The sequence below is a fragment of the Rhinoderma darwinii genome, chromosome 12, assembly GCF_050947455.1.
Source record: "Rhinoderma darwinii isolate aRhiDar2 chromosome 12, aRhiDar2.hap1, whole genome shotgun sequence".
NCBI lineage: Eukaryota > Metazoa > Chordata > Amphibia > Anura > Rhinodermatidae > Rhinoderma > Rhinoderma darwinii.
This window is the reverse complement of record NC_134698.1, coordinates 62818809-62845369: the sequence shown is the minus strand read 5'-3', so window position 1 is coordinate 62845369 and position 26561 is coordinate 62818809. Positions and strand designations below refer to the sequence as shown.

Here is a 26561-nt window from a genome sequence, read left to right as displayed (position 1 = left end):
TTGAGCGTACCTGTCCTCGGGAGCGCGCATTGCTTCCATAGCTATACATAGGCAGGGGGCGCGCCTTCGAGGACTGGCAGCTGCAGGGACAACCTGACACCAGGCGGCTGTAGACACATTGTACTGCCTTATATGTATGACCACAGGACATTATGCAGGGAGCGCACGCAGGATAGTTTACAATTGCCTGGAAACCCCCCTGTGACTAGGGCTAGATTATCATTAGAGCTCCACCTCCAGGCACTGCTATCACCCTGGCTCAGGGGGCCCCAGCGGTCTCTGGGGGCCCTCAGATGCAATTGACAGCGCTGGCAGGGGAACCATCAGTCCCCTTCCCTGCCCTTCGGTGCTTTTCTTGTGACGCTGGTGATGTCATTACGTCGTCTGCGTCGTTCCGCTGGAGCAGACCTGCTCAGAATAGATCAGGACTATATTGTGTGGGAAGGGAACCAGTAAGTGTGCTAGTTATGGCGTGGGGCACTATCTACAGTGGCACTGTGGCCCTATCTACACTGGGGCAGACATAGCGCCGGTGCAGCCGGTTTGGCTGCACTGACGTCCGAGGGGTTAGGGCCCTGCTCAGCTGAACCAAAACACTGCGCGCATGGATCGCATGGCCATGCGGCAGACGTAGGGGGCCCCCCTTTCCTCCCTGTGCACTTTTGGCAACTGACAGATCAGGGCCCCTTTCCTTTACATATGTTATTAATGCCATCAATAACATATGTTAAGGAAGGGGGCCCGATCTGTGAGTTACCGAAAGTGCACCCAGATGGGAGGGGGCCCGATCTGTGAGTTACCGAAAGTGCACCCAGATGGGAGGGGGCCCCCTTGGTCAGCCGCCCCGATCTATTACTTAGAAAACTTATTAGGAGGGGAGGGGCCTGGCGAGGATTGCTCTGTCTTGTGGTCTTCGCCTAGTAACCAGCGTCACTGTCAGATGCAGTGCAACATCTGACAGTGACGTTAACTAAGTGACCAAGACCACCAGATAGAGCGCTCCGCACCCAGCAAGTAGCATCGCTATATTTGGACCAGTTACTGATCTAGGATACCGGCGCTACAAAAATTAAGCTTAATACTGGTTGGCTGAGCCTCTCAGCCAACCAGTGTTGCTCACATTGTATAATGCTCACCGTTCCCAATGACGTCACTACGTTGCACCTGTCTGTGCCGAGCCGCTCACGGTCAGCAGTGCACAGAATAGTGAAGCAGTGAGTTTCCTGCTTCACCATTGGATTCAACTGTATCTACATCTTGAGGACGCAAATACAATTAAAAACAGGGACATGCCATCAGCTGCCCGGGGTGAATCTGGGACTTTTGGGAGGTATGTCTTCAGTACCAGGCTTGCAACGGCTTCATGCTAAATAGCTCTGTCGCTCTATCGTATACAAGGCTACCCATGGCATACCTCTCTGGACAGCCATCTGAATGCGCATTATCTGTCATTAGCCAAATTATTGGCCACATTTATGATATTCCATACAGCAAAAAGAAGGTATGCCAGTACTTTGAAAACTTTCTCTCCTCTGTCTTCCTCTCTGAGATTGGGCGGGATTCGAGGCGCGACTTAACGTTAAAAAAATTGCTGCGACAATATTTGTGCACCGCATGAGTTGTAGTCTGAAAGTTGGGAGGTATGTGAGAACCACTAATAGGACCACAGCCTCTGCTGCTGGTGACAGATCCTATTTAAATTGCTCGGAGATCAGTCTCCCTTGAGCGAGGACATTATTGGACCAGCCTTAGGGTATGTGCACACGCTATCTGTCATTTACGTGTGAAAAGGCAGACTGTTTTCAGGAGAAAACAGCTGCCTCGTTTCACACGTAAATGCTCCTCGCATTTTGCGAGCCGTCTGAGACGCTCTTAAATCTTGAGCTGTGCTTCATTGAGTTCAATGAAGAACAGCTCAAATTACATGGCAAAGAAGTGTCCTGCACTTCTTTGCCGAGGCAGTCCATTTACGCGTCGTCGTTTGACAGCTGTCAAACGACGACGCGTAAATTACAGGTCGTCTGCACAATACGTCGGCAAACCCATTCAAATGAATGGGCAGATGTTTGCCGACGTATTGTAGCCCTATTTTCAGACGGAAAACGAGGCATAATACGCCTCGTTTATGTCTGAAAATAGTTCGTGTGAACCCAGCCTTACAGATACAATTGTGTACCGCCTGCCGCTGAAGCAATTTTACAGATCACACAGCCGCATGCTCTCGTAGGAGGAGAGGATAACCTGTGAGCGGCCTTGGGCACTCTTTGGCAGGCACTGTGTATGTATGGGGCACTGTGGACAACCCCTTTTATGTAGGCAGAGAACAGGTCACCAATTTTGTCAATATATACATTTGGCATGAGAAATTTCACGCAACTTGCTAGGCATGTTAGACACTTCTTTCTTTGCCACCTCGTGGCTGGCGTACATTTATGCCAAAATTTGGACCAAAAAAACATCATGTCTCTAATAAATTGAGTACGTTTTATGACCCCTCCAGCCACACCACTCTTTCTAGACATTTCAACTGTAAATGTTTGGTGGTATTATTCAGTCACTTTATGGCAGTATTATTAAGGCCCCTTGCACACGACCGTGCCCATAATCACTGTCGTGATTACAGGCACGGACGGCGGGCTTATAAATTATAGGAGCACGGTCCGTAAAATAAAAAAATAGGACATGTTCTATTTTTTACGGAAGCTTTCTACGGCCCGTAAACCTATTTACGGGAAGGTGTCCGTGGGGCATAAAAATAAATGGAACCGTATTTTTATCCACAATTACGGTTCGTAATTGCGGACCAAAATTGCGGTCGTGTTCATGGGGTCTTAGCCACTGTATGGTGGTATTTTCTGGTGCTGGAGAGTCACCATTTCTCTTTTTCACCTCAGGTTGCAGAAAATCTATAATCGGCCCTGCATATTTGGTGGTTATTGACTCACATTTCTGACTCGGTCTGTTCTAGTTTTGATCAGTTTTTGATATTTATGAGTCTTAGGCCTTGTTCACATGGCGCTCAAAAAAAACCAATGTGTAAATGCTAGCGTTTTTGCAAAGCGCTTTTTAAAGAACAGGCACATTTTATGCGTTTTACGCTGTGTTTTCTGACGCGTTTTCAGCGAGTTTTTGGGCGCCTAATTAGGACTCACATTGACTATGAGAATTAAGCGTGTTTTCGGCACATTTTACACGCCAAGATTTGACCTGACGCTTCTTATTTTACACAACGCATTTTTGTAAACACGCGAGCGTAAAAAAACCGCTTCGTATGCACTACAATGCGTTTTCCCATTGATGTCAATAGGAAGCTTAAAGCAAGCGTTTTTGACGCGTTTTTCGGCGTGTACAATGCGGCAAATACACGCCATGCGAACAAGGCCTAAGTCTCGAGAATCATGTCTGTCAGTGTAGATGATATTACTGAAATTTACCATCATGTTCATTTAGACAATATCATGGGTGTTCAAAGCAAGTTTATTTGCAGTAAGGCTTCGTTCACATCTTCGCTAGGGCTCCGTTCCGTCTGAGCTTTCCGTCGGAACGGAGCCCTGACAGACACAAACGGAAACCATAGGTTTCCGTTTCTATCACCATTGATTTCAACGTCGGAACGGAGCTCTAGCGCAGATGTGAACGAAGCCTTAATTAGTCAATACTGATAATTTGGTAAGATAATAGTGATATGTGTCGTGTTTCTGGTAAAGCTGGCTGCTAAACAATATGAATCCCATTACAGTTCAAACAAGGGTTAATACCCAACTTTTCTAGATTCCTGAATAATAAATCTGCCTTGTTATGCAATAATGCATTAACCAATACAAAATCTCTGCATAATTAGTCAGATTTGACATCAAGCCTTCTAGGAAAGCTGTATGACGTCCCTTGTGGGAGCTTTAATGGTGGTCGTATTGGTTGGTTTCCAGTTCGAACAGATAAAACAACGAAATAAAAACTAGTTTCAGGATTTTTATTTTTAGTGTTCAATATTTTTATTCATTTTACAATATTGGAAAAGTCACCCCCCAACGACCAACATGTCATTGTAGCGACACAAACAAGACAGCATAGTGCCAAAAAATAAGGATGCATCAATATGACAGAGAGGAGAACCAACACATCATCATAAGCAACTCACATTTCAAGCATGTATATCGCGTAATAGGATTCATTGTCTCATGAACATCAATAAGCTGGAAATACATGTACACATAAGTATATGCATATCTGTTCTGTAAATAAAATTATAATATAACAGTAGAAAAGGAAAAGAAGGGGGAAGCAGAGAAAGGGAGACAGAGGAGGTTACCATTAAATAGCCAAGTAACTTTTCCATGGAGCCCAAGTCTTGTCGAATTGATCCTGTCTATCGAGGAGTTGACTGTGAAGTTGATCATTAATCATTATCCATGACAGTTTATTCTTAACTAATTCCATAGGGATCGTGATTGTACGCCAAGATTGAGCAATAGCCAATTTGTCTGACAACAGTACATATCGAATCAATCTTTTCAGGTGTCCAGACATCGGGGGCAATGAGGCATTAAGTAAGGCCATAGAGGCATCTACTGGTACAGAACTATCTGTACCCAAAAGTTAACCACTATAGGACAATCCCACCAAATATGGAGGAAGATAACCTCATTTCCACAATGTCTAAAGCAACCCAAATAATAAGAAGGATAGATCTTAGATAACCTGGAGGGAACCATGTACCATCGAAGCAGAACCTTGTATCCAGCTTCAATTAAGGAAGTGTTAATGGACAGTTTAGATACCAGGAACGCCATATCACGCCATTGATTAAGATCCATCTCCCTCCCATGCTCCGACTCCCATCTTGTCATATAAGATAATTTAGTCATATAAGATAATTTAGTTCAGAGTAACTAGCTCTGAATAAATAGATAATATCTTACCTCTAGAAAGAGGAAACAGCATAGTCTTTCTAGGGTAGTCATAGTGGTCATATCCTCAAATTTAGCCTTCCATGAGAGTAAGAAATGTTGGATCTGACGATGTCTGAAGAGTTCAGAACCAGGGAGGGTGTGGACCTCTTTGAAAAACTCCAGGTTCTTCATATCACGCCCTACAAAAAAATCTCTAATCCTATAAAATCCCTTGTTTATCCACCACTTGAACGTTCGCAGCTGCAATCCCGGAGGGAAGTCAGGATTACAACATATGGTTGCCAATGGAGCATGTGGTGACTTTAAGCAATACCTACCAGCAAGTGCATCCCACAATCCAAGAATTTGTGATAATATTCGTGACATTATTGGGGGTCTATCCCGAGGGCGGAGCCACAATATAGTCTCAAGCGGTATATTCCCGCACGCAACACTCTCCAGCTGCACCCATTGAGGACAATATGGTTTCATATAGATATCCGTAATTTGTGCTATTCCAGCTGAGTGCTAATAATGTAGAAGATGCGGGACCCCCAATCCCCCCGCCACCCTGGGAGTATACATCATACTTTTAAGAATGCGGGATAATTTCTTACCCCAAATTAATCCCATTATTTTGAACTGTAAGACCTGTATATCCTTGCAAGGAATTCTAATCGGGAGCGTGCGGAAAAGATAGAGTAATCTAGGCAAAAGAGTCATTTTGACTGAAGCAATTCTACCAAACCATGACAATGGGCATTGAGACCAAGCATGAAGATCAGTTTCTATATGTTTATTAGATATTTCTATATATATTATTTCTATATATTTAGAGATGTAAATAATTAGACTTGTAGAGGGTATCCACTCAAGGTGTAAGCTTGATTCCCAAATTAGTGAGAGAGTGGGGCGCCCATTTAAAGTCAAAATGTAATTTTACTAACCTATCTGGAAGGGACAAATTTAAAGCCACAGATTTATGATTATTGACCCTAAGACCTGATATGTCTCCAAACTGGGTAAGGGTATAGAAAAGGTTGGGGAGTGTAGTAAGGGGGGATGTCACAAATAGCAAAATATCGTCCGCAAAGAAAGCACGTTTATGTTCAACTAGACCAACTTTAACGCCCTTAATATCCAAGTTGGAGCGAATGAGAATAGCTAAAGGTTCTATGGCCAGTGCAAACAAGGCCGGTGACAGAGGGCAGCCCTGTAGGATTTTTATTTTTAATTGTCTTTACTATTTAATTTTTTCAAGGGTGCTCCTGTGTTAGTTTGCAGTCTGTAGTGTCCGGCCTTACAGTCAGAAGGCAACATAAACTTGTTGTTCAGATGCGCGGGCCCCAGTGGCGTTGCGAGTCTGAAAGACAATATAGCTATAAGACAATTTTCTATATATGATAATATACCTCTAAATTATACAGTCATAAAGTTACCACATAATACCACCATCCACTATACAAGGATAATATACCACCATACTATTACTAAATATAGCCCAGTACACCAAGGCCAATATTACCAATGATACCATTACACAAGGGTCAAGAAAAACTTCAACACATAGTACTACACATAGTGACTGAATAATACCACCAAACCGTTACTAAATAATATCACCATATCATGACTACATATTACCACTACATAGTGACTAAATAATAATACTACCGTACTGTTAGTGCAGAATACCGCCACACCATCATCACATATTACTACCATATAGAAGCTAAATATTACCACCATACTGTTACCAAATAATATCACCATATAATGACCACATATTACTACCACAATGGAATAATACCACCATAATGTTACTGAATAATTCCTCCACATCTTGATCACATATTACCACCACATAGTACCTCAATAATACCCCCCATATTGTTACTGAATAATACAGCCACACCATGGCCACATATTACCACCACATAGTGACTGAATAATACCACCATACTGTTGCTGAATAATACCTCCACACCTTGACCTCATGTTACCTCCACATAGTGACTGAATAATACTACCATTCTCTTACTGAATAATAGCGCTGCACCATGACCACGTATTACCACCACATAGTGACTGAATAATACCACCCTACAGTTACTGAATAATAGCGCCACACCATGACCACATAGTACCCCCACATAGTAACTAAATAATACCTTCAGGCCCCATGTACACGAGGCTCCTTTGGTCATCATGGGTGATTTTAATAATTATCTTGATCCGACATTAGATAAATTCCCAGTGGTTGCTACGACCCTTTCTCCAGGTCTTACCAGATTTGATCAGTTTCTGAGGGAGTTGGACCTGCAAGACCTTTGGAGGCTCCGGGAGCCAAACCTGCGACAATATTCATGTTACTCTGCTTCACATAATTCCTTGTCTCAGATGGATTTATGTTTGGGAAATAATAGGTTGTTATCATATGTTAAAGATGTAAAATACTTACCTCGTTTTCTGTCTGATCATACTCCTGTATTGGTTACACTGGTTTTTCAGAGGGTGGCATGTAATAGATGTCCGGGCTGGAAGCTTAATACATTTTGGTTAAAATTGATGGGTGGGGTGGGGGGTACTGGTTAGATTGGGGGAATACTTTCAACAGAACGTGGGCTCGACCTCTTTGCTAGTTGTTTGGGATGCTATGAAGGCCTTTTTTAGAGGTATATGTATACAAGAGATATCTAGGGTTAAACGGAAAAATAGAGAGTTAGGAGAATTGAAACGATCTAGACTACAGGACACGGAGGGGAGGTATGTAGTAGACCCTACACAGGAAAATTTCAAACACTGGAAGGAAGCGCAGGAAGCACTTTCAGCACACGATAGACAGCGAGCGGAAAATAAACGCATGTTTATGATGCAGATATTTTGAGGAGGGGGAGCGTACTGGTCATCTATTGGCTACTGTGGGTAGAGCGCAAAAGGATGCACACTTCGTGGCAGGTATTTGGAATGGGCAGGGCTCTCTGGTTACGGATTCGGAAGGTATACTGACTTAATTTTGTGACTATTATAGATCTCTGTATGCTTCTCGAATTGGGGTCACCTCTGAGGGTCTGGTTGCTTACCTGGATGGTATTTCCTTGCCGTCTTTGTCGGCGGAGCAGTGTAATTTGTTGGAAGCGCCTCTCACGCTTGAGGAACTAACGATGGCGTTAAACCACATGTTCAATGACAAGGCCCCTGGGACTGATGGGTTTCCCGTGGAAATGTACAAACAATATAGTGATTTGTTATTGCCACACATGTTGTCGATGTTTCAGGAGGCAGTGGAGAGGGGGAGACTACCGGCTTCTATGATGGAGGCACTCATTGTTGTTCTTCTGAAACCGGATAAAGACCCCGGGTGCACGGAATCTTACCGTAAAATTTCCCTACTTCCCACGGATATTAAACTGCTGGCTAAAGTCTTGGCCCTTTGGTTGGGGGGTGGGTTGTTACTTCCCTGGTGCACGATGATCAAGTGGGCTTTATGCCATCTAAATTCAGTGCTATTAATATTCGAAGCTTGTTCCTGAATCTCCAGGCGGTCCCGGATAATCCTGGTAGTAGAGTGGTGTTGTCCCTAGACGCTGCTAAGGCGTTTGATAGTGTGGAATGGAGTTATTTGTGGACCATCCTGGAGAGAATGGGTTTTGGGGCCCGATTTATCTCTTGAGTAAAAATTATGTATACGGGTTCGGGTGAATAATTTGGTTTCTGATGTTTTTGTTCTGGAAAGAGGCACAAGGCAGGGGTGTCCTTTATCCCCTTTACTCTTTGCTCTGGCCATAAAACTTTTTGCAATTCAACTTAGGATGACTTCAGAAATAGTGGGGTTTAAGTATGGAGGGTTGGAGGAGAAAGTGGCCTTGTATGCTGATGATATTCTTTTGTTTTTGGGGGTAAATGGATCCCTAAATCTCTTTTCTGCAGAATTGATAAAAAAAATGGTGGATTTATATGGGGAAGAGGTACGCCCAGAATTAAGCTAGAAACATTACAGATGCCCACTGAAGAGGGGGTTTGGCAGTTCCTAACCCTCAGATATACTTTTTGGCGGCGCAGTTGCAACATTTTAAGGGTTAGGGGATGTCAGACTGTGGAGGTTCCAGTGGTAAAATATTAACGTATTTGTTGGGTAATGGCCCTTTACTTTCCTTGCTGGAGGCACAGCGATTTAGACTTCCGCCTGTTCCGATGCCGACCCTTTCCTTAATGCATAGAGTCTGGTGGAAGTCCAGGGAAATCCAAGGTATCACAGGGATTACTCGGCTCACTCTTTTATGGCGGAATGTCCAGGCATGGGAGTTATATCAATTGCAGAGGTTTAAGCAATGGGAGTCTGCCAGAGTTATTTTCATTTCGCATGTACAGTGAAGGAAATAAGTATTTGATCCCTTGCTGATTTTGTAAGTTTGCCCACTGTCAAAGTCATGAACATTCTAGAATTTTTAGGCTAGCTTAATTTTACCAGTGAGAGATAGATTATATAATTAAAAAAAACAGAAAATCACATAGTCAAAATTATATATATTTATTTGCATTGTGCACAGAGAAATAAGTAATTGATCCCCTACCAACCATTAAGAGTTCAGCCTCCTCCAGACCAGTTACACGCTCCAAATCAACTTGGTGCCTGCATTAAAGACAGCTGTCTTAAATGGTCACCTGTATAAAAGACTCCTGTCCACAGACTCAATTAATCAGTCTGACTCTAACCTCTATAACATGGGCAAGACCAAAGAGCTTTCTAAGGATGTCAGGGACAAGATCATAGACCTGCACAAGGCTGGAATGGGCTACAAAACCATAAGTAAGACGCTGGGTGAGAAGGAGACAACTGTTGGTGCAATAGTAAGAAAATGGAAGACATACAAAATGACTGTCAATCGACATCGATCTGGGACGCCATGCAAAATCTCATCTCGTGGGGTATCCTTGATCCTGAGGAAGGTGAGAGCTCAGCCGAAAACTACACGGGGGGAACTTGTTAATGATCTCAAGGCAGCTGGGATCACAGTCACCAAGAAAACCATTGGTAACACATTACGCCGTAATGGATTAAAATCCTGCAGTGACCGCAAGGTCCTCCTGCTCAAGAAGGCACATGTACAGGCCCGTCTGAAGTTTGCAAATGAACATCTGGATGATTCTGAGAGTGATTGGGAGAAGGTGCTGTGGTCAGATGAGACTAAAATTGAGCTCTTTGGCATTAACTCAACTCGCCGTGTTTGGAAGAAGAGAAATGCTGCCTATGACCCAAAGAACACCATCCCCACTGTCAAGCATGGAGGTGGAAACATTATGTTTTGGGGGTGTTTCTCTGCTAAGGGCACAGGACTACTTCACCGCATCAATGGGAGAATGGATGGAGCCATGTACCGTCAAATCCTGAGTGACAACCTCCTTCCCTCCACCAGGACATTAAAAATGGCTCGTGGCTGGGTCTTCCAGCACGACAATGACCTGAAACATACAGCCAAGGCAACAAAGGAGTGGCTCAAAAAGAAGCACATTAAGGTCATGGAGTGGCCTAATTCACTGTATTTTAACGATATATATTGTGCTCCCACAAATATGAACATTTGAAAATTCACTGAAGTGATAAATGAGTAAAATGTATAATTTTTATTTCATAGCTATCTAAAAACAGGGGTACAATCACCACTGTGAAAAGCCCAACCGTGTATTTAAAAACGTATTAAACACAATACTCCCAGTCCTAGTTCGTTTGCGAACCCTTTGTGACTGGGTATGTAAACAGAGATATCAAAATATGGAATCAGCGTATAACATTGGTAAAGCAGTGGTTTGGACCCTCGTTCACACAGGAGCCTGCGTTAACCGCACCAGATTCTCCCAATGTACAGATGCACAACAATGCCACTGCCCCCTACGCAAAATTCCCTCACTTCACCCGACCCTACGCGTTTCTATACTTATCATCAGGGGTCTGTCAGTCTGGCCAGGATGCCAGCGATATATCTTCAGCAGGAGGTATTCTACTGCACAACACGGAAGCATGCACGCATAGATGTCAGCGGCATGCTTCACTCTGGGACTCTGAGTCACTATGAACTGAATACTCCGCCCCCTGGCTCCGGCAGCATACATCAAACAGCCAATCACACTGGCCCAGCACATCCATGATGCTCAACCATGTGACTCCCGGCTGTCAGCTGACATACCCGGAAGTAACAATGTAAACAACACAGAGCATGCTGACTCAATGGGAGGCTGTAGAAGTATCTGTTTGCTACACAAAGCCTCATGCTATTCAAGGATGGAGTATAACACTATTAGGTTGGATATATGTTGCGGATCAGCTCAGGACCGCAATTGGACTACCACGATAGGAGCACCTACCCTGAAAATACATAATATATGGATGGAAGAACGACGTAATTGTAAACCTCACATAAAACATATGACACACTCCTGGACTCAATTGCCATACCTGCTACTTATTGATTGATATATTACAAGTGACTACACTGGGACTAGGAATGCATTACCATACCCCCACCCAGAGGACCAGAAAAGCCCTATGACTTGATATGGATTGTATATTAAATAAAACAGGTATAATTTGTTTGCTCGTTTAAACCTTCAGGATGTACGCAAGCCAGTCTGTAGATCCATTGGGCCTCTTTACGCAGAATGAGGTTATCCCAATCCCCTCCCCGTTTAGGAGGACGTACCAATTCAATTGCCTGAAATTTTAAACATTCTGCCCTGCCTTGATGTTTTGCATGCACATGTTTTGATATGGAAGTATCTCTTTCATTTGTAACATCTCCAACATGTTCCCTAATCCGGCGCCGAAACTGCCGTATCGTCTTGCCCACGTAATTCAGTGGGCACGGACATGTGATTAAATAGACACCTCCAGCCGTTTTGCAGTTCACAAAATCTCGGATATCATACTCAACCTTGGTGGTAACACTTTTGAATTTTTTTCCACTTTGAATGAAATCACAGGCTCTACAACTACCACATCTGTGTGTACCCGGTATCTGCCTGTCTAACCAAGTACCCTTTTGGATTATTGGATCAAAACAACTCTGCATCACCCTATCCCTGATGTTTTTACCTCTACGGAACGTGACTGAAGGCCATTGTGTTATCTGATCCGCCAAGTCCGCATCGGCTCCTAGGATACGCCAATACCTCTTGAGGATTTCCATGATCTCAGATTGTTTGGAGTCAAAAGTACCTATGAGCCTAGTGACCCTTTCCTCTTGACGTTGTCTAGGGACTAAAAGGCTCTGCCTATCTGCATCCCTCGCTCCCTCATAGGCCTTTCTAATTACCCCCTTAGGGAAGCCCCTCTCCTTCAATCTGTTTGTGAGGTCATGTGCCTGTGACTCAAAATCGTCCATTGAACTACAATTTCGGCGTGCTCTCATGAATTGGCCTCTGGGAATCCCACGTTTGATTCCGTGTTGTGCAGTAGAATACCTGCTGCTGAAGATATATCGCTGGCATCCTGGCCAGACTGACAGACCCCTGATGATAAGTATAGAAACGCGTAGGGTCGGGTGAAGTGAGGGAATTTTGCGTAGGGGGCAGTGGCATTGTTGTGCATCTGTACATTGGGAGAATCTGGTGCGGTTAACGCAGGCTCCTGTGTGAACGAGGGTCCAAACCACTGCTTTACCAATGTTATACGCTGATTCCATATTTTGATATCTCTGTTTACATACCCAGTCACAAAGGGTTCGCAAACGAACTAGGACTGGGAGTATTCTGTTTAATACGTTTTTAAATACACGGTTGGGCTTTTCACAGTGGTGATTGTACCTCTGTTTTTAGATAGCTATGAAATAAAAATTATACATTTTACTCATTTATCACTTCAGTGAATTTTCATGGAGTGGCCTAGCCAGTCTCGAGGCGTTAATCCCATCGAAAACTTATGGAGGGAGCTGAAGATCCGAGTTGCCAAGCAACAGCCTCGAAATCTTAATGATTTACAGATGATCTGCAAAGAGGAGAGGGCCAAAATTCCATCTAACATGTGTGCAAACCTCATCATCAACTTAAAAAAACGTCTGACTGCTGTTCTTGCCAACAAGGGTTTTGCCACCAAGTATTAAGTCTTGTTTGCCAAAGGGATCAAATACTTATTTCTCTGTGCACAATGCAAATAAATATATATAATTTTGACAATGTGATTTTCAGTTTTTTTTTTTATATATAATCTATCTCTCACTGGTAAAATTAACCTAGCCTAAAAATTCTAGACTGTTCATGTCTTTGACAGTGGGTAAACTTACAAAATCAGCAAGGGATCAAATACTTATTTCCTTCACTGTATATAAAGAGAGTGTACTTAAGTCTTTTCAACAGTTGAAGGAGGAGTTTGCTTTACCTAAGACTTTGCAAACCTCTGGAGGATCCTACACCTTGAGGTTCGCGGGACTCCAGAGGCACCAGCGGCTTCAAATACCTGTCTGCTGCTTTGCAATGGCATTTGAGCAGCTGCTCTCCTAATCCTATTAATTTGTCTGGCAGAAACCTTCCTCATTATGCCTTTATCTGAACGAACCCGTCTGTGTTCTGAATCAGCCACAAATCTTTTCATAGTACGATGATCACGCTTACGTTTTCCTGAAATATCCAATGTTTTCATACCTTGTCCAAGGTATTGCACTATTTTACGCTTTTCGGCAGAAGAGAGATCTTTTTCTTTCCCATATTGCTTGAAACCTGTGGCCTGCTTAATAATGTGGAACGTCCTTCTTAAGTAGTTTTCCTTTGATTGGGCAAACCAATTATCACAGGTGTCTGAGATTGATTACAATGATCCAAAGAGCCATAAGACACAATACCATCCATGAGTTTAATTGAAAAACTAATAATTAAATGTTTATGACACTTAAATCCAAGTACATAATAATTTGGAACACGGTGTAGTGCCCCTAAAGACCAGCATTGTAATAGTGCTCACCGTAGTGCCCACACAGTAATAGTGCTACCACACAGTAGTAATGTCCCCATTTGTGGCCCTACACTGTAGTAGTCCTCTTTTGTGCCTCATATAGTGGTTAGGTGCCCCTATATAGTAGAAAGGTGCCCCCATAGAGTAGATAGGTGCCCACATACAGTAGATAGGCCGCACTTTAGTTAGGCCTCACTTATAGTATTTAGGCCTATATATAATAAATTGGTGCCTCTATATAGTAGAGAGGCCCCCATATAGCAAATAGAAGCCCCATATAGTTTTTAGGTCACCAAATAGTAAATAGGTGCCCTCATAAAGTAGATAGGCCCCATACAGTAGTTTGGTGCTCCCATACAATAGATAAGTGACCCCATATAGTAGTAAGGTGCCCTCACATAGTACTTAGGTGCCCCATATAGTATATAGGTGCCCCATATAATAGTTAGACCCCCAATATAGTAGTTAGGCTCCAAATAGTATTTAGGCCCAATATATTAGTAAGGCCCCATATAGTAGTTATGTGCCCTCATATAGTAAATAGTTGTTTCCATATAGTAGCAAGGGTGCCCCCATATAGTACATAAGTGCCTCCATATAGTAGTTAGACCACCTCCTTCATTAATAGTGCCCAATTTGTACTGATATAAATAAAAAAATATATATTGAAACTCATCTAACCCTGTTCCCACGATGATCTGCTGTGTCTACTGCCAGTGGCAGGCGTCGTGATGCAGTGACATCATCATGCCGCCTGCGCAGGGTGGTCAGGCTGGCGTCCTTAGCAACCTCTAGCAAACTTCAGGCCATAAACAGCTGGTGACTTACCAGAGTTAGTAGTGGGGAAGGAAGCCGATAACGCTCTGCTCCACCATAATAAGCAGCGCTCGCATGGGGACCCTTTTCCTATGGTTGTGGTCGCACGCACCCCCTGCGACCATGATCATTACGACCCCTTCCTTGTGACTTGAGAACGACTTACCTTGAAGTTTGAGTATATGGTGTAAATGAACAATGCTCCGCGGTGATTAATAATTCCTCCCCTACCAGAAAAAACAAACAATATTTTCTAATTTCTTCTTTGTTTTTCTGCAGCAATGAAAATGCACAGAAACATCTGAAGATTCTGCCAGCACTGCCCACCAGAACGATACGGGAGCGCCCGTCTCTCACATATTGGTATGTATACAGGTATATAAGCTGCATTACCTCAGTTGTACAACCAATACCTTGTAGTGTGTGGATAGTAGATGATCACATGTAGTTGTCAGGTTTAGACAAATACTATTGTAGTACATGAGATTACAGTAATGGATCGCATTTATGTAGTTGTCCAGTCTTATGTTAATAAAGCTTTCCTTATTATATAGTAGCCTGTCTGTGATCAGCTGTCATTGACAGGGGAAGGTGAGCATAGCCATACATTCATAATGCAGGTGATATTACATTATAGCTATTAAAATAAATGGCGGACCATGTAATGCATGGGTATCCCAGGTCAGCAAGAGCGCGAGCTTCACTGGTGATCAGCTGTGATTGACAGGGGAAGGTGCGCCTAGCCATACATTTTAAGCTTAGATACAGGGCTCCAGCAGACAGTATTCTTATACTTACCCTCCTCGCTCCTGACTCGGCTCCAAATGCATCTCGAGTCCTGACATCATTCAGCATAACGCAGGTTATGCTGACATTTATTTATGTCCTGTAGGAATTGACCCCCCGAAAGCAAAACCTCTGGAAGTGTGGAGACATGTGCTGCCATATTTCAGTACATCCACAGATGAAGTACAGTATCCATACATAGAGATTTGTGTACTCACTCGTGGACTAGTTCTTCTGAGCATACCCTGTGTGTGTTATCTTCAACTAAATGTATTTGTATAATGCCAGTGGTCCCCGGAAAGAATAAGTGCAACAGCAGATAAATTCTCACCTGCCTGATTTCCCTGCCCCTGACCAGTCCCCATCAACAGCAGAATTGAGCTACAAATAATAGATATACAGTATGATATACTTAAAGAGGACCTTCCATCTGCCCAAAAAACTGCAGTTGACACCTTAGTTAGATTGCAAGCGCCTCACAGATTCTGATGCTTTTTATTTTTTTCTTCAGGTTTGCCCAACCATTGCTTTGATATCAGTGCCGTTAGTTTTGATGCCCGATATGCATATGAAGGCTTTGACTGTCAAGTGGGCGTTTACCCCTTAGTTTAGTTACCCTTTAAATCATTTCTTCTGTCCATCTTTGAAGACAAATGGTTTATTTCCCCGCAGAAATGCTGGGGGGCAGAAGTTCTGCCAGAGCATCATCATTATGCGCTACCACCAGACCCTCTGCTTGTCTCCACAGCAGCATGGACATCCAGAGTAGTCACCTGTCACCATAGCTAGTCTTATGAATATTGGTTCAAAACAGTTGCCCACAGTGTGTTGTCCAGTAGATGCGCCCATATGTCTGTCGTAACGACAAGCATGGCATTAATTTTACCGTGTTCATTATTTTGCATAACAATTTTTCTTCTTTATCTATTCCCCACCTGCAGGAACATGAAAATAATGGAAGCTCTGCCCACATATGGTGGTCATTACTACAAAGTAAAGGTCAGTGACCGTTTCTCTATAAACACATCCATACAATCGTGATTTTCTTGTTCACAGATTTCATTACTAGCCCATGAGGACCCTTAAAGAAAAAATAGGGAGGTTCTTAGTGCACATTTTGATCAAAAAGTGTTTGTCCACCTGCCACGACAAGGCGACCTCTGTAAGGTGGGGACCTACTCTGCACATACACCCAGAACAGGGACTAAGCCTACATATATATCTTATCTGGGGATGGTAGGAACCAGCACTAAACTAATTAAAATCAGCCAGGGCAGAATGGGAGGAGTGCAAGAACAAAAATGGAGGCAGTCACTATATACTCTGTAAGACCTTACTAGGGATCATGCATTTTGCTACTATGTTACATGTTTGTACCTCACATTATTATATAGATTGCAGCTTACACTTTTCGACTGACCCTACTGTGTGGCATGTAAGGGCTTGATAAAAAAAAAACATTACATTTGTGGTCTGTGTTTTTTTAGCAAAGAGAAGTAGGAAAACTTTTTCTTTCAGTGGTTATACAGCGGACCAGCCACGTGTGATTCCCAATACAATTTTTCTGGTAGTTTCACAAGATCACAGTGCACATAACTCCTATAACCTATGTGCAGTATATAAGGCAGTGAGGAGCAGCTGTTGGGAGCGCTATCACGTCTCTACCATCCCCCTCAACAGAAAAAAATCAAACATTTTTTATTCTTTTTTTTTAAACTGCACCTGTGAACAGTACAGATAATGTGCACTACAGATCCCAGCAGGCTCCTCTACTTATCAGGAGGAAATCAACTACACAGATTTATATTTAGGGTATGTTCACACGAGGGCGTCCGTAACGGCTGAAATTACGGGGATGTTTCAGCCTGAAAACATCCCCGTAATTTCAGCCGTACCGGCATGTGCAGGCGCTTGAACGCCGCGTCAATTACGGGCGTAATTAGCGCTGCTATTCATTGGAGTCAATGAATAACGGCTCTAATTACGGCCAAAGAAGTGACAGGTCACTTCTTTGACGAGGGCGTCTATTTACGCGCCGTCTTTTGACAGCGGCGCGTAAATATACGCCTCGTGTGAACAGACAAACGTCTGCCCATTGCTTTCAATGGGCAGATGTTTGTCAGCGCTATTGAGGCGCTATTTTCGGGCGTAATTCGGGTCAAAAACACCCGATTTACGTCCGTAAATAGGCCGTGTGAACATACCCTTAGACTGTTAAAGCCACAACCTCTTGACTGGCTGTTTATCCAACAGAGAAAATGGAAGAAACACATTGGGATCAATGCTGTTCAAAATCTTTCCTTTCCAATCCATGAAAATTTTTATTTTCTAACCTACAACTTGTACAGTGAGAGCTCGAATCTGATTGGATGCCATGGGCAGCAGCACTTAGGACCTTGCTGCCATGTACAGCATTATTACATCACAGAAGCGTCGTCATCCAGTCACGGAATACTCAGCAAGAACGGTCAGTGCGAGGCAACCATCGAGGAGAGAGGAGCTAAGCACTACTGAGCAAGCGTTTGCCCGGCTGGGCTCTTATTTCTGTGTTTTATTTGTTACATTTATACCTTCCAGACACACACTTCTTCTGAGTGTGTGGAGGAAGAGGCAGCCAGATGGCTGCAACGGGGGCTGGAGGAAAACTCCGGCCCCGGAGACAACGTCTCGGGAGGTCCCCATACAGCCAGCAGCCTAAAAATCATCAGAGGCAAACTGGCTTTTTTGAACAGTTAAAGGCAGCATTAAGTGTCGTGCCAATTCTGAAACACTTGTGGACAACACCTGTGAAAGAATCGGGCCGATACGTGAGGCTAAAATCTCCACCACCACCACCAAGATCTGTAGCCACCACCTGCGCAGCAAAGGAGGAAAAAAAGGAACGTCAGGTACCAAAGCCCACTATAACACCAGGTGTGGTTCGGACCACTGCCCCATTGCCCAGTGAACCATCGGCCTGGGAGAAGTTTCTACCAAGACGGTCATCGGTCTTCCTACCTCACAGAGGGTCAGCAGCGGCAGGAACATCGAGGGTCCGCAGTGCACCTTACGCCTTACCACCGCGCATTAAGGTGACTGCGAGACAACTGCCTGACTCCCCACTATGGTTCCCTGGAGGTTCTGCATCTCGTAAGATCTTAAGAGCTATGCTGAACACACCCTTGGTTGATGACGGCAGGTCATATGTGAGTGATGAGGGAAACTTTTTGAGGTATACTGAAACTGGAGACGTCATCTTTCCAGAGAGAGAGTACCAAAATATCCTTTCGCTGCAGAAAAATGTAGTGGTGGAGTCACCTCAGCGTGCCAGTAACATCCTATTGCACTAGCTGCTTTTACATGATTGATTTTCCGGTTTTGATCTTGGCTTGTATATTTGACTATTCTATTTGACTGCCGCCTGCCCTGACCGCTGCCTGTTCTATGACTACGCTTGTTTGCTGCCTGCCCTGACTTCGGCCTGATTATTGACCATGCTTGTTTGCTGCCTGCCCTGACCTCGGCCTGATTATTGACCATGCTTGTTTGCTGCCTGCCCTGACCTTTGCTTGAGTAATGACTATTCTTCTGCCTGACGATTTGGTACCTTGTTCTAAATGCCTGCAGATGTGCTAGTCCTGGCTACAGGCAGGCTCCACTGTCATGCTGCACCTCAGGGCATATCCCGCAGGACAGCTTTAGTGCCCCCCTGCTTTCCAGGTAGACCCGCACTGAGGAGCCTTTGTTTTCTTGCGTCCCTGCTGCTAATAGACAGTCTGGCGGAGATGAAAGTACAGAGTGCTAACCATTACACTATGGAACGTGCACAGAATAGAGATTGTGACCTCTCCACTACTGCCTGGCTTCCTCATTGTACGTCCTTAGAGCCTCCTCCTAGCACACGGGTCCATCCAGGATAGAAGGCAGATAAGGGCAATTATCCTCATTAGTCCTTTTCCAAAGCTGGAGAACTGAAGCTAGCCTGGATGTGAGGCACCATGCTTGGTTGGAGCCGCCAGGTCTGGCTAAGTTAATAACCAGGATAATGGGAGCTTAATTACTGTTGAGGGCAACTAGGAGGATGTTGAAGAAATTGTTGAGTTTTTTAAAAAGAGGAATTGCTCCAATCAGGAGACCATTGCCAAATTACAGAATGAACGGATAAATAAAAATAAGGAAATGGAGGAAGTACTGGAGGAAAACAATTATGGACTGTTATGCCAGCAACGGGTGCCACTCCTGCCAGCGGTCTCCTACCTGCCCCACCACTGGGCTGGTTCCTCTGCTGTGCACAGCTGCCAGCGTCTCCATCCTACCTCTCCTCATGCTCATGGACGCATCTGCCTTTTCAAAAACCACCTATCCAGTTCCTGTGGCTCCAGACCAATTAAAGGTGCCTCCTCTGATCATCTGGTTCCTGAGCAACTTTGGTGCAACCTAGTTGGGTTCTACGAAGGTTCATGTTTGCATCTTGATACCAGTCCGCACTTCACTAACTGCTTCCAGTCTGTATCCAGGTATCGGCTACCAGTCTATATGCAGTATCACAGCACCTTCTACAGCTCTGAAAGTCTTAAAGAAATGGAGGCTCCTGTCTAATCACTACCGAGAAACTCAGTCTTCACCATCATAAAAGAATAATCCTGCTAAACCAGTCTGTATCCAGCTACTCGCTACCAGTCTGCATCCAATCCCTACTCAACCACACTTGACAGAAGAATCCTGGCTTTGGTCTCTAAATCTCCAACTTAATCAGAATTCTGCCTCCAGATGTCTCTACTGTAGAGAAAACACCGGTCTCAATGAAAAATCTTCTTCCAGAGTTGGACTATTTGAAATAATCTCATAATTACATCAAGATCATGGCCTTCAAATAGGGCCTTCCCATCAAACTAGTAATCTCGAAAAATGGCCATCATTATGTCATCACAGCACCTGCTACAGCTCAGAAAGTCTTGAAGAAATGGAGGCTCCTTCTCACCACCGAGAAACTCACCACCATCAGAAAAGAATAATCCTGGGAAACGCAATCATGAATGGACTATAATTGGATCGTGATGGTAAGTCTAAATACTCACTGTTTTACCTGATGATAGTTTATTAGGTTTTAATATTCTTCACATGATGTTGTTTCAATATTCTGTAGTCTGAACATATATTCACACTACCACTCTCATTGCTTTACCTTGACCTTTTAGGCTATATTCACACGTTGCATTCATGTCTTGTTTTTTGCCAAGATTCCATGCAAAAAAATGCAGCTTTTTTGCAAAACCATTGTGTTTTTGTTGTTATTTAGTGAAAATTGCAGCAAAAACTGTGATTTGACCGCAATCTTTGAACACAGCTTTAACTATACTCTTTGTTGTGATGCGTAATTGAAAGTAAGGCCCTGTTCACATTATGTTATAGCTTTCTGAATGGACTCCCGACGTTTACCTCCGGCGGTAGGCTGAAACGTATCGCACTGTTTAGGTATACAGAGCCTGGGGAAGCTCCTGACGTGATTGCTCATATATAAAGAGTGACGTCAGGAGCTACAATGCTGGGTCCCTGGTCAGAGCATCGCAACCACTCTGGCCGAGGACTCCGGTCTTGGGGAAGCCCATTGATGTCACTGTCTATACATGGGTAGTGACGTCAAAAGCTTTTCAATGCCAGAGTCCCCGGCCAGAGCGTAGGCAATTTTAATAAATCCAGCGCCGCTTTAGGTGTCCATACTGGTTGTCAGCCAGCTAGAGCTATTCTTGAGAATGCTAAGTAACTTCACACAGGAGGACAACTCAAAGCTTATATTTAATGGCAATATTTTCATTTTAGGGGGAAATGTTCATTAATTATCAACATGTCTAGTGATGATCTTTATCTTTACCATTACGTTTATTGTTAAGAATGTATCAGGCAGAATGCCTCCCGTTACATTTATAGGGCTTGTCTTATCATGACAACATCTTTCTATATTGAGTCCGGCCCAGTGATCAGCTGATTGCCATGAGTCCTGTTATAAACCCTGAAATACACATGCAGCGGCCACTGCAGGGGAAATATAGTAATACATGTCAGCTATTCAAATGAATGTCCATCCATGTCATACATGTTCAGACCAAGTCCTCCCAAATGAGAGCTGCTGTTTGCCCAGTCCCGCTAATAGAGGAGGGGGGATCACAAGAGTGGGATATTCCTCGATGACATCCATATGCCTTAATAGGGAATATGGACAGGGGTTGTGCTGATGAGACAATCCCTATAATAACTTTCGCCCTGCCAAACCAATGTGTTAACAAGTCAGTGCACTGGGCAGGCGACCAATAGTACTTGCTTTACTTCCAAAAACAACTAAAACTTTGATACATTTGATAAAACTTTTCTTTCCAGTCTTACTAAGACAAGCAAGAATCCCCTGGGAATTAACTACAAGGAATTTGGACAATACGATATAAAAGACAAGATAAAACATGGAAGGTATGTTCTCTTACAGGCTCCGATGAAATAGCCTGTGTCTAAACCAGTGGTCCCCAACCTGTGGCTCAGCAGCTGTTGTAAAACTACAACTCTCAGCATTCCCTTATACTTTGAGTTATATTTTGGAACCGCTGCGGAGCCGCAGGTTGCCGAGCACCAGTCTAAAACATAATCAGTATCACCTGTCTGTAAACTGTACTCATGTACATTGCAGTAACTATAGTCCAAACTGTCCATAGTCATTACATTGTGTACATTATAAAATAACATTACTTATTAAAGGTTATGATGGTTTGACTCACAGCACATATACTATCACCTATAATGTCACCTTTCTAGTATTTATTACATTTTTGCGCAGGTTGTGATTTGTGACCCCAAATTTTGTTATCACCGATAAGCTATAAGCGTAACCTACACACTATCCTGCTGCAACAGAGGTCGTCTACACAGCGAGTTCACTCTTCACTGAACCCCTAGTACAAGCAGTAAGTTCTCCGTCATTAATATGTTATTAGATATCTACCTATTTCATAATAGCACGGCATTGTCTCTCCTGATATCTGTATTTCTTATGTATATTGACATCGCTGCATCTGGCGGTTTAAAATGTCCTCTCATCATTATATACTTGGTATATGGGGTCTTCTTGTACAGTGTAGAATTGGAGCACATTGTATAATTGCCTCATGTTAGTCATAGTCATTAGGATGATATATATATATATATATATATATATATACAACTGCTTATCAGGTAATTGTATACATTACACATACTGGAATGCTTTGGGACACGCTGCAATAGTGTGAGGGGCAGAGTATTCAGTCATATATATATTAAGCTTATGGAATTGCTTGAAAGGCAATTACACAGGGATGTGTTCCTGTATAAGTAACCCCTAGGGGTATGACAATATATGTTTCTTCCAGATGGGATTTTGACGTTTCTAACAATATGCTTACCCTGATATTACCCTTTGGTCATCTTGGTAACTGTTATTCTAGAATTTTTCTAACTGATTTTTGTTTCGTTTTTGTAAATCTTCTGGAAATCTGTTATACGGTGACATCACGTAGGCTGATTATTTGGTCTTTTTTACCTAAAGATTGTTTGGAAAAAAAACATAAGGCCTCATTCACACGGCAGGGTTTCCCGGCAGGGTGCCGGCCGTTCATAAATCGGCCGGCACCCGGCTGCATTAGGAATAATAGACCCCTAATGGGGCTATTCACACGACCGATTTTTTGACGGCCGAAAAAACCGGCCGTCAAAAAATAGGACATGCTCTATCTTCGCCCGGGTACCCGGCCGCCCGGCTCCCATAGAAGTCTATGGGGCCGGGTAATACACGGTCATCACCGGAATGTGTCCCGAGTGATGGCCGGGTTTTCCGGAGCCTGCGCTCTATCTCCTCCTCCTCACAGCGCAGAGTGCATGTGAGGAGGAGGAGTTGATGCCATTCTGACGAATGGCTGTACGCTGTACACTGTGTGGCAGGGCCGGGGTGTACAGCAGGTGGAGGGAGCGCTGCGCTGGCTCCTTTCCCCTGCTTGAAAAGCACCCTGGCCCGGCGACACCTTCGATGGCGCCGCTAGCAGCTGCGGCTGCTACTACTGCAGCGACGCCACTATAGCAGAGCAGGGAGGTATCTCCCCGCTCTGCTATGTGCTAGCCGCACTTTAGCTCCTTGAAGGAGCGGAATCCCCATGTTTTCGGGGATTCCGCTCCTGGACAGAGCGCTTGATGTCTCTGTCCATATCTGGGCAGTGACATCAGGGGAAACTCCTGAAGTGGAATCCCCGAACACATGGGGATTCCCCTTCAGGAGTTGCCGCTGATGTCACTGTCCGGAACTGCCCGGCCCGGCACGGATGCAAAACTGAATGCAAACCGGCCGGGCAAAATGGCCGATTTTACCGGCCGACACTCGGGCTCGGGAACGACCCGGTCGTGTGAATCCCGCCTAACTTTAGAACTCAGGATTGCTTTCAAATAAAAGAAAAGTAAATTGTATATTATATAAGTGCCAAGTTTCTCTTCTGCAGGATATTATTACAGTCTTAGCCATTGTAACTGTTGGGGGTCACTTTCTGGCACTATTGTTTTTAAGGGCAGTATTGAGTCGTGGCTGAAAGAAGTCATCATGTTGGTCTAGACCGGACTGAGAAGAAAAGGGAAAGAGAACGACTCCAATCATAGAAGACGTGATCTGTAAGTAAAAACCTTTCCCACCAATGTGTCTAAAAAATTCTCTCTAAAAATATAGAATTGTTCTTATGATGTTTAACCCCTTGCCGACATGTGATATACAGTTACGTCATAGCCGGCAAGGGGAAGTATGGAGCATGCTTACAGCTGAGCCCGCTCCATACTAAGTAAGTGTTTGCTGCATGTTACTGCTGACACTTCAAAGTAATGGGCTGAATCGGAGATGACTCAGATTCCGCTCGTTTAACCCCTTAGATGCTGCACATCTAAACCATTAGAAAGGGGAAGGCCCCCTCCAACATCCTATCGCCCCCACCGCGCCGTTAAAATGCTAAAAACAATGGAGGAATCGCTGTTTTTTGCCATTCCACCCTACACAGATTTTTTTTTTACCAAGTTTCCCAGTACATTGTATGGTACAACAAATGGTAATTTACAACTCGTCCTGCAAAAAACAAGCCTTCGTACGACTATATCGACTGAAAAATAAAAAAAGTTATAGCTTTTGGAAGGTGGGGAGAAAAAACGCGAAAATTTAAAAATAAAAATGGTTGCGATGGCAAGGGAGTAATCGAATGTGTAGACATTGTAAGATATTTTACAATGTTTAGGAAGGGAGGGGGATAAAGCCTTTGTACTATGCTTACCAATGTGTTAAAATTGCCCAGTAATATTTTTTTTTTTGAGCAGGGGGTGCCCCACAATGACATCCTTATGCTCTAATAGGGTATATGGAAAAGTCTTCATGAGACAACCACATTAATTTGCTTTTCCATGAGGCCCCTATAGATTGCAGTCACATAACTTTTTGTGTGCTCTCTACAGGGCAGCACACTTTTATCTAGGAAAGCCTGATCATCCTGAGCCTCCTGGTTCAGGAATTGAATATCAGAGTAAGGTAAAATCCGATCCTGCAGTCAAGGGCACTTTTTATGTTTGCACCAGTGCCTACCTTGCCAAGCATTCTGTTTGGTGAAACCATCTGCCCATAGTATGGTTGCATCATCAAGAGTTTGCATATAGAATGTCAGAGAGATACCTTGGAAGGGCAGGGGTATATGTGGTAATTAGTTGCCATGTCCCCATTTCAGCCCTTCAAGAGACCATTTAGTGGGTGCAATATTATGGTCTCTATAAATTGACTTACCTGCACTGTATATTATCTTTGTATTGACCTAGGTCTATTTACATTAATATAATTTTATTTAGTAAAATGTAATATTGCAAAATTCAGTAAGATTTGTGCTTACATTGAACGCTGAGATTGCAATGTATCTTAGAGCAACTCAACAGAACTCTCATTTTATTTCAATATATTTCCAGGCACAGAAATCCAAGTCTCTGTCCGTTGTGCCCCTTATGTTTTAGGCAACCAGTGATTTGCACATTTTCTCACCATTCATCACAGGTAATGACAGAAAGCAATGGAGACTATTAGGGAAATCAATGTGTAAAGAATTTAATATTGCAGTCATTTGATACCTACGATCAGTAGCAGAGCAAAATAAGTCATTATACAATGCATAAAAAATAAATATGTTATATATATATATATATAGTTTGTCTTTAAAAAGGAAAGTTAGCATATTTTCCTTTTTTTTTTAAATTGTCAAAATATTTCTGTTGTTATCTATTAATATATATATATATATATTTATTTATACAAAATATGTGCCATGCGTTAATGCTGGCAATGTGCAAGACTACTAGGCTACATTCTTCTGGAAGTGACGTATGGAAGTATAGTATGCATCCCAGGCCTTTGTGGTGCATATCATGCTTTCATGCGTCACTTTAATCTATAATTATTATTATTTTTTAATTATTATTGGGTTTATGATTTATTTTTCCACTAGAGAACTGTTGACAGTCAAGATTCTAATGAAACCCAAATTAAGGCACCATTGGTGGAATCAGCTGAGAGTAGCACCAGCACCTTCCAGCAACAAACCCCTGAGGAGGCCGACATTCCGGCAACATCAAGAGTAGTTGCAGACATGCAGCCAAGTTGGTTTGCACTGCGGTGCAGAAAGGGGCATGGTGATACTGCACTCACAACCAATCTTGGTACTCAAACCATTATTGACACCCGTCAGAGCAACAACAAAGGTTCCTTAGGCCATCTTTCTTCTAAGTCTCGCACCCCATCTCCGACGCGCCACAAGACCGCCAGCTACACTGTCAGAACATGCTGATGGCAGTGTTGGAGATTTCTGCTGGTCCAAACGACCCTTGGGACCTTTACCAGCATGTGGAGCAGTAGAGATGGCTGGTGGCATGTTCTTCTACTCTGACCCATCACACAACTGGACCTCCCAACAACGCTCTAACCATTACCGACTGTATGACAGTTCTCCGTCCCTGTTCAGAGGGTAGTAATTCGGTAACACCAGCACCGTCTACCTCTTAGTGCCGTGAACTGTTTGACATGTGAGCTTTTTTTTGCTCTGCACAGAGTCTTGAAAATGTTCTTTTTG

At 43.4% G+C, this 26561-nt stretch overlaps 1 long non-coding RNA gene across 3 annotated transcripts; it reads left to right on the top strand.

The window, feature by feature from the left end:
- The first annotated feature begins 5 nt into the window (after positions 1-5).
- LOC142665337 (uncharacterized) lies at positions 6-26561 on the top strand. Of its 3 annotated transcripts, XR_012851476.1 has the most exons (8): positions 6-134; positions 14926-15009; positions 16374-16431; positions 21787-21873; positions 22235-22361; positions 23987-24087; positions 25408-25492; positions 25941-26561. It is a non-coding gene; the product is annotated as an uncharacterized LOC142665337 (long non-coding RNA). The 3 variants fall into 3 exon arrangements; XR_012851478.1 differs by lacking the exon at positions 16374-16431 and having other exon boundaries at positions 37-134; XR_012851477.1 differs by lacking the exons at positions 6-134; positions 14926-15009; positions 16374-16431 and adding an exon at positions 17919-20471 and having other exon boundaries at positions 25941-26560.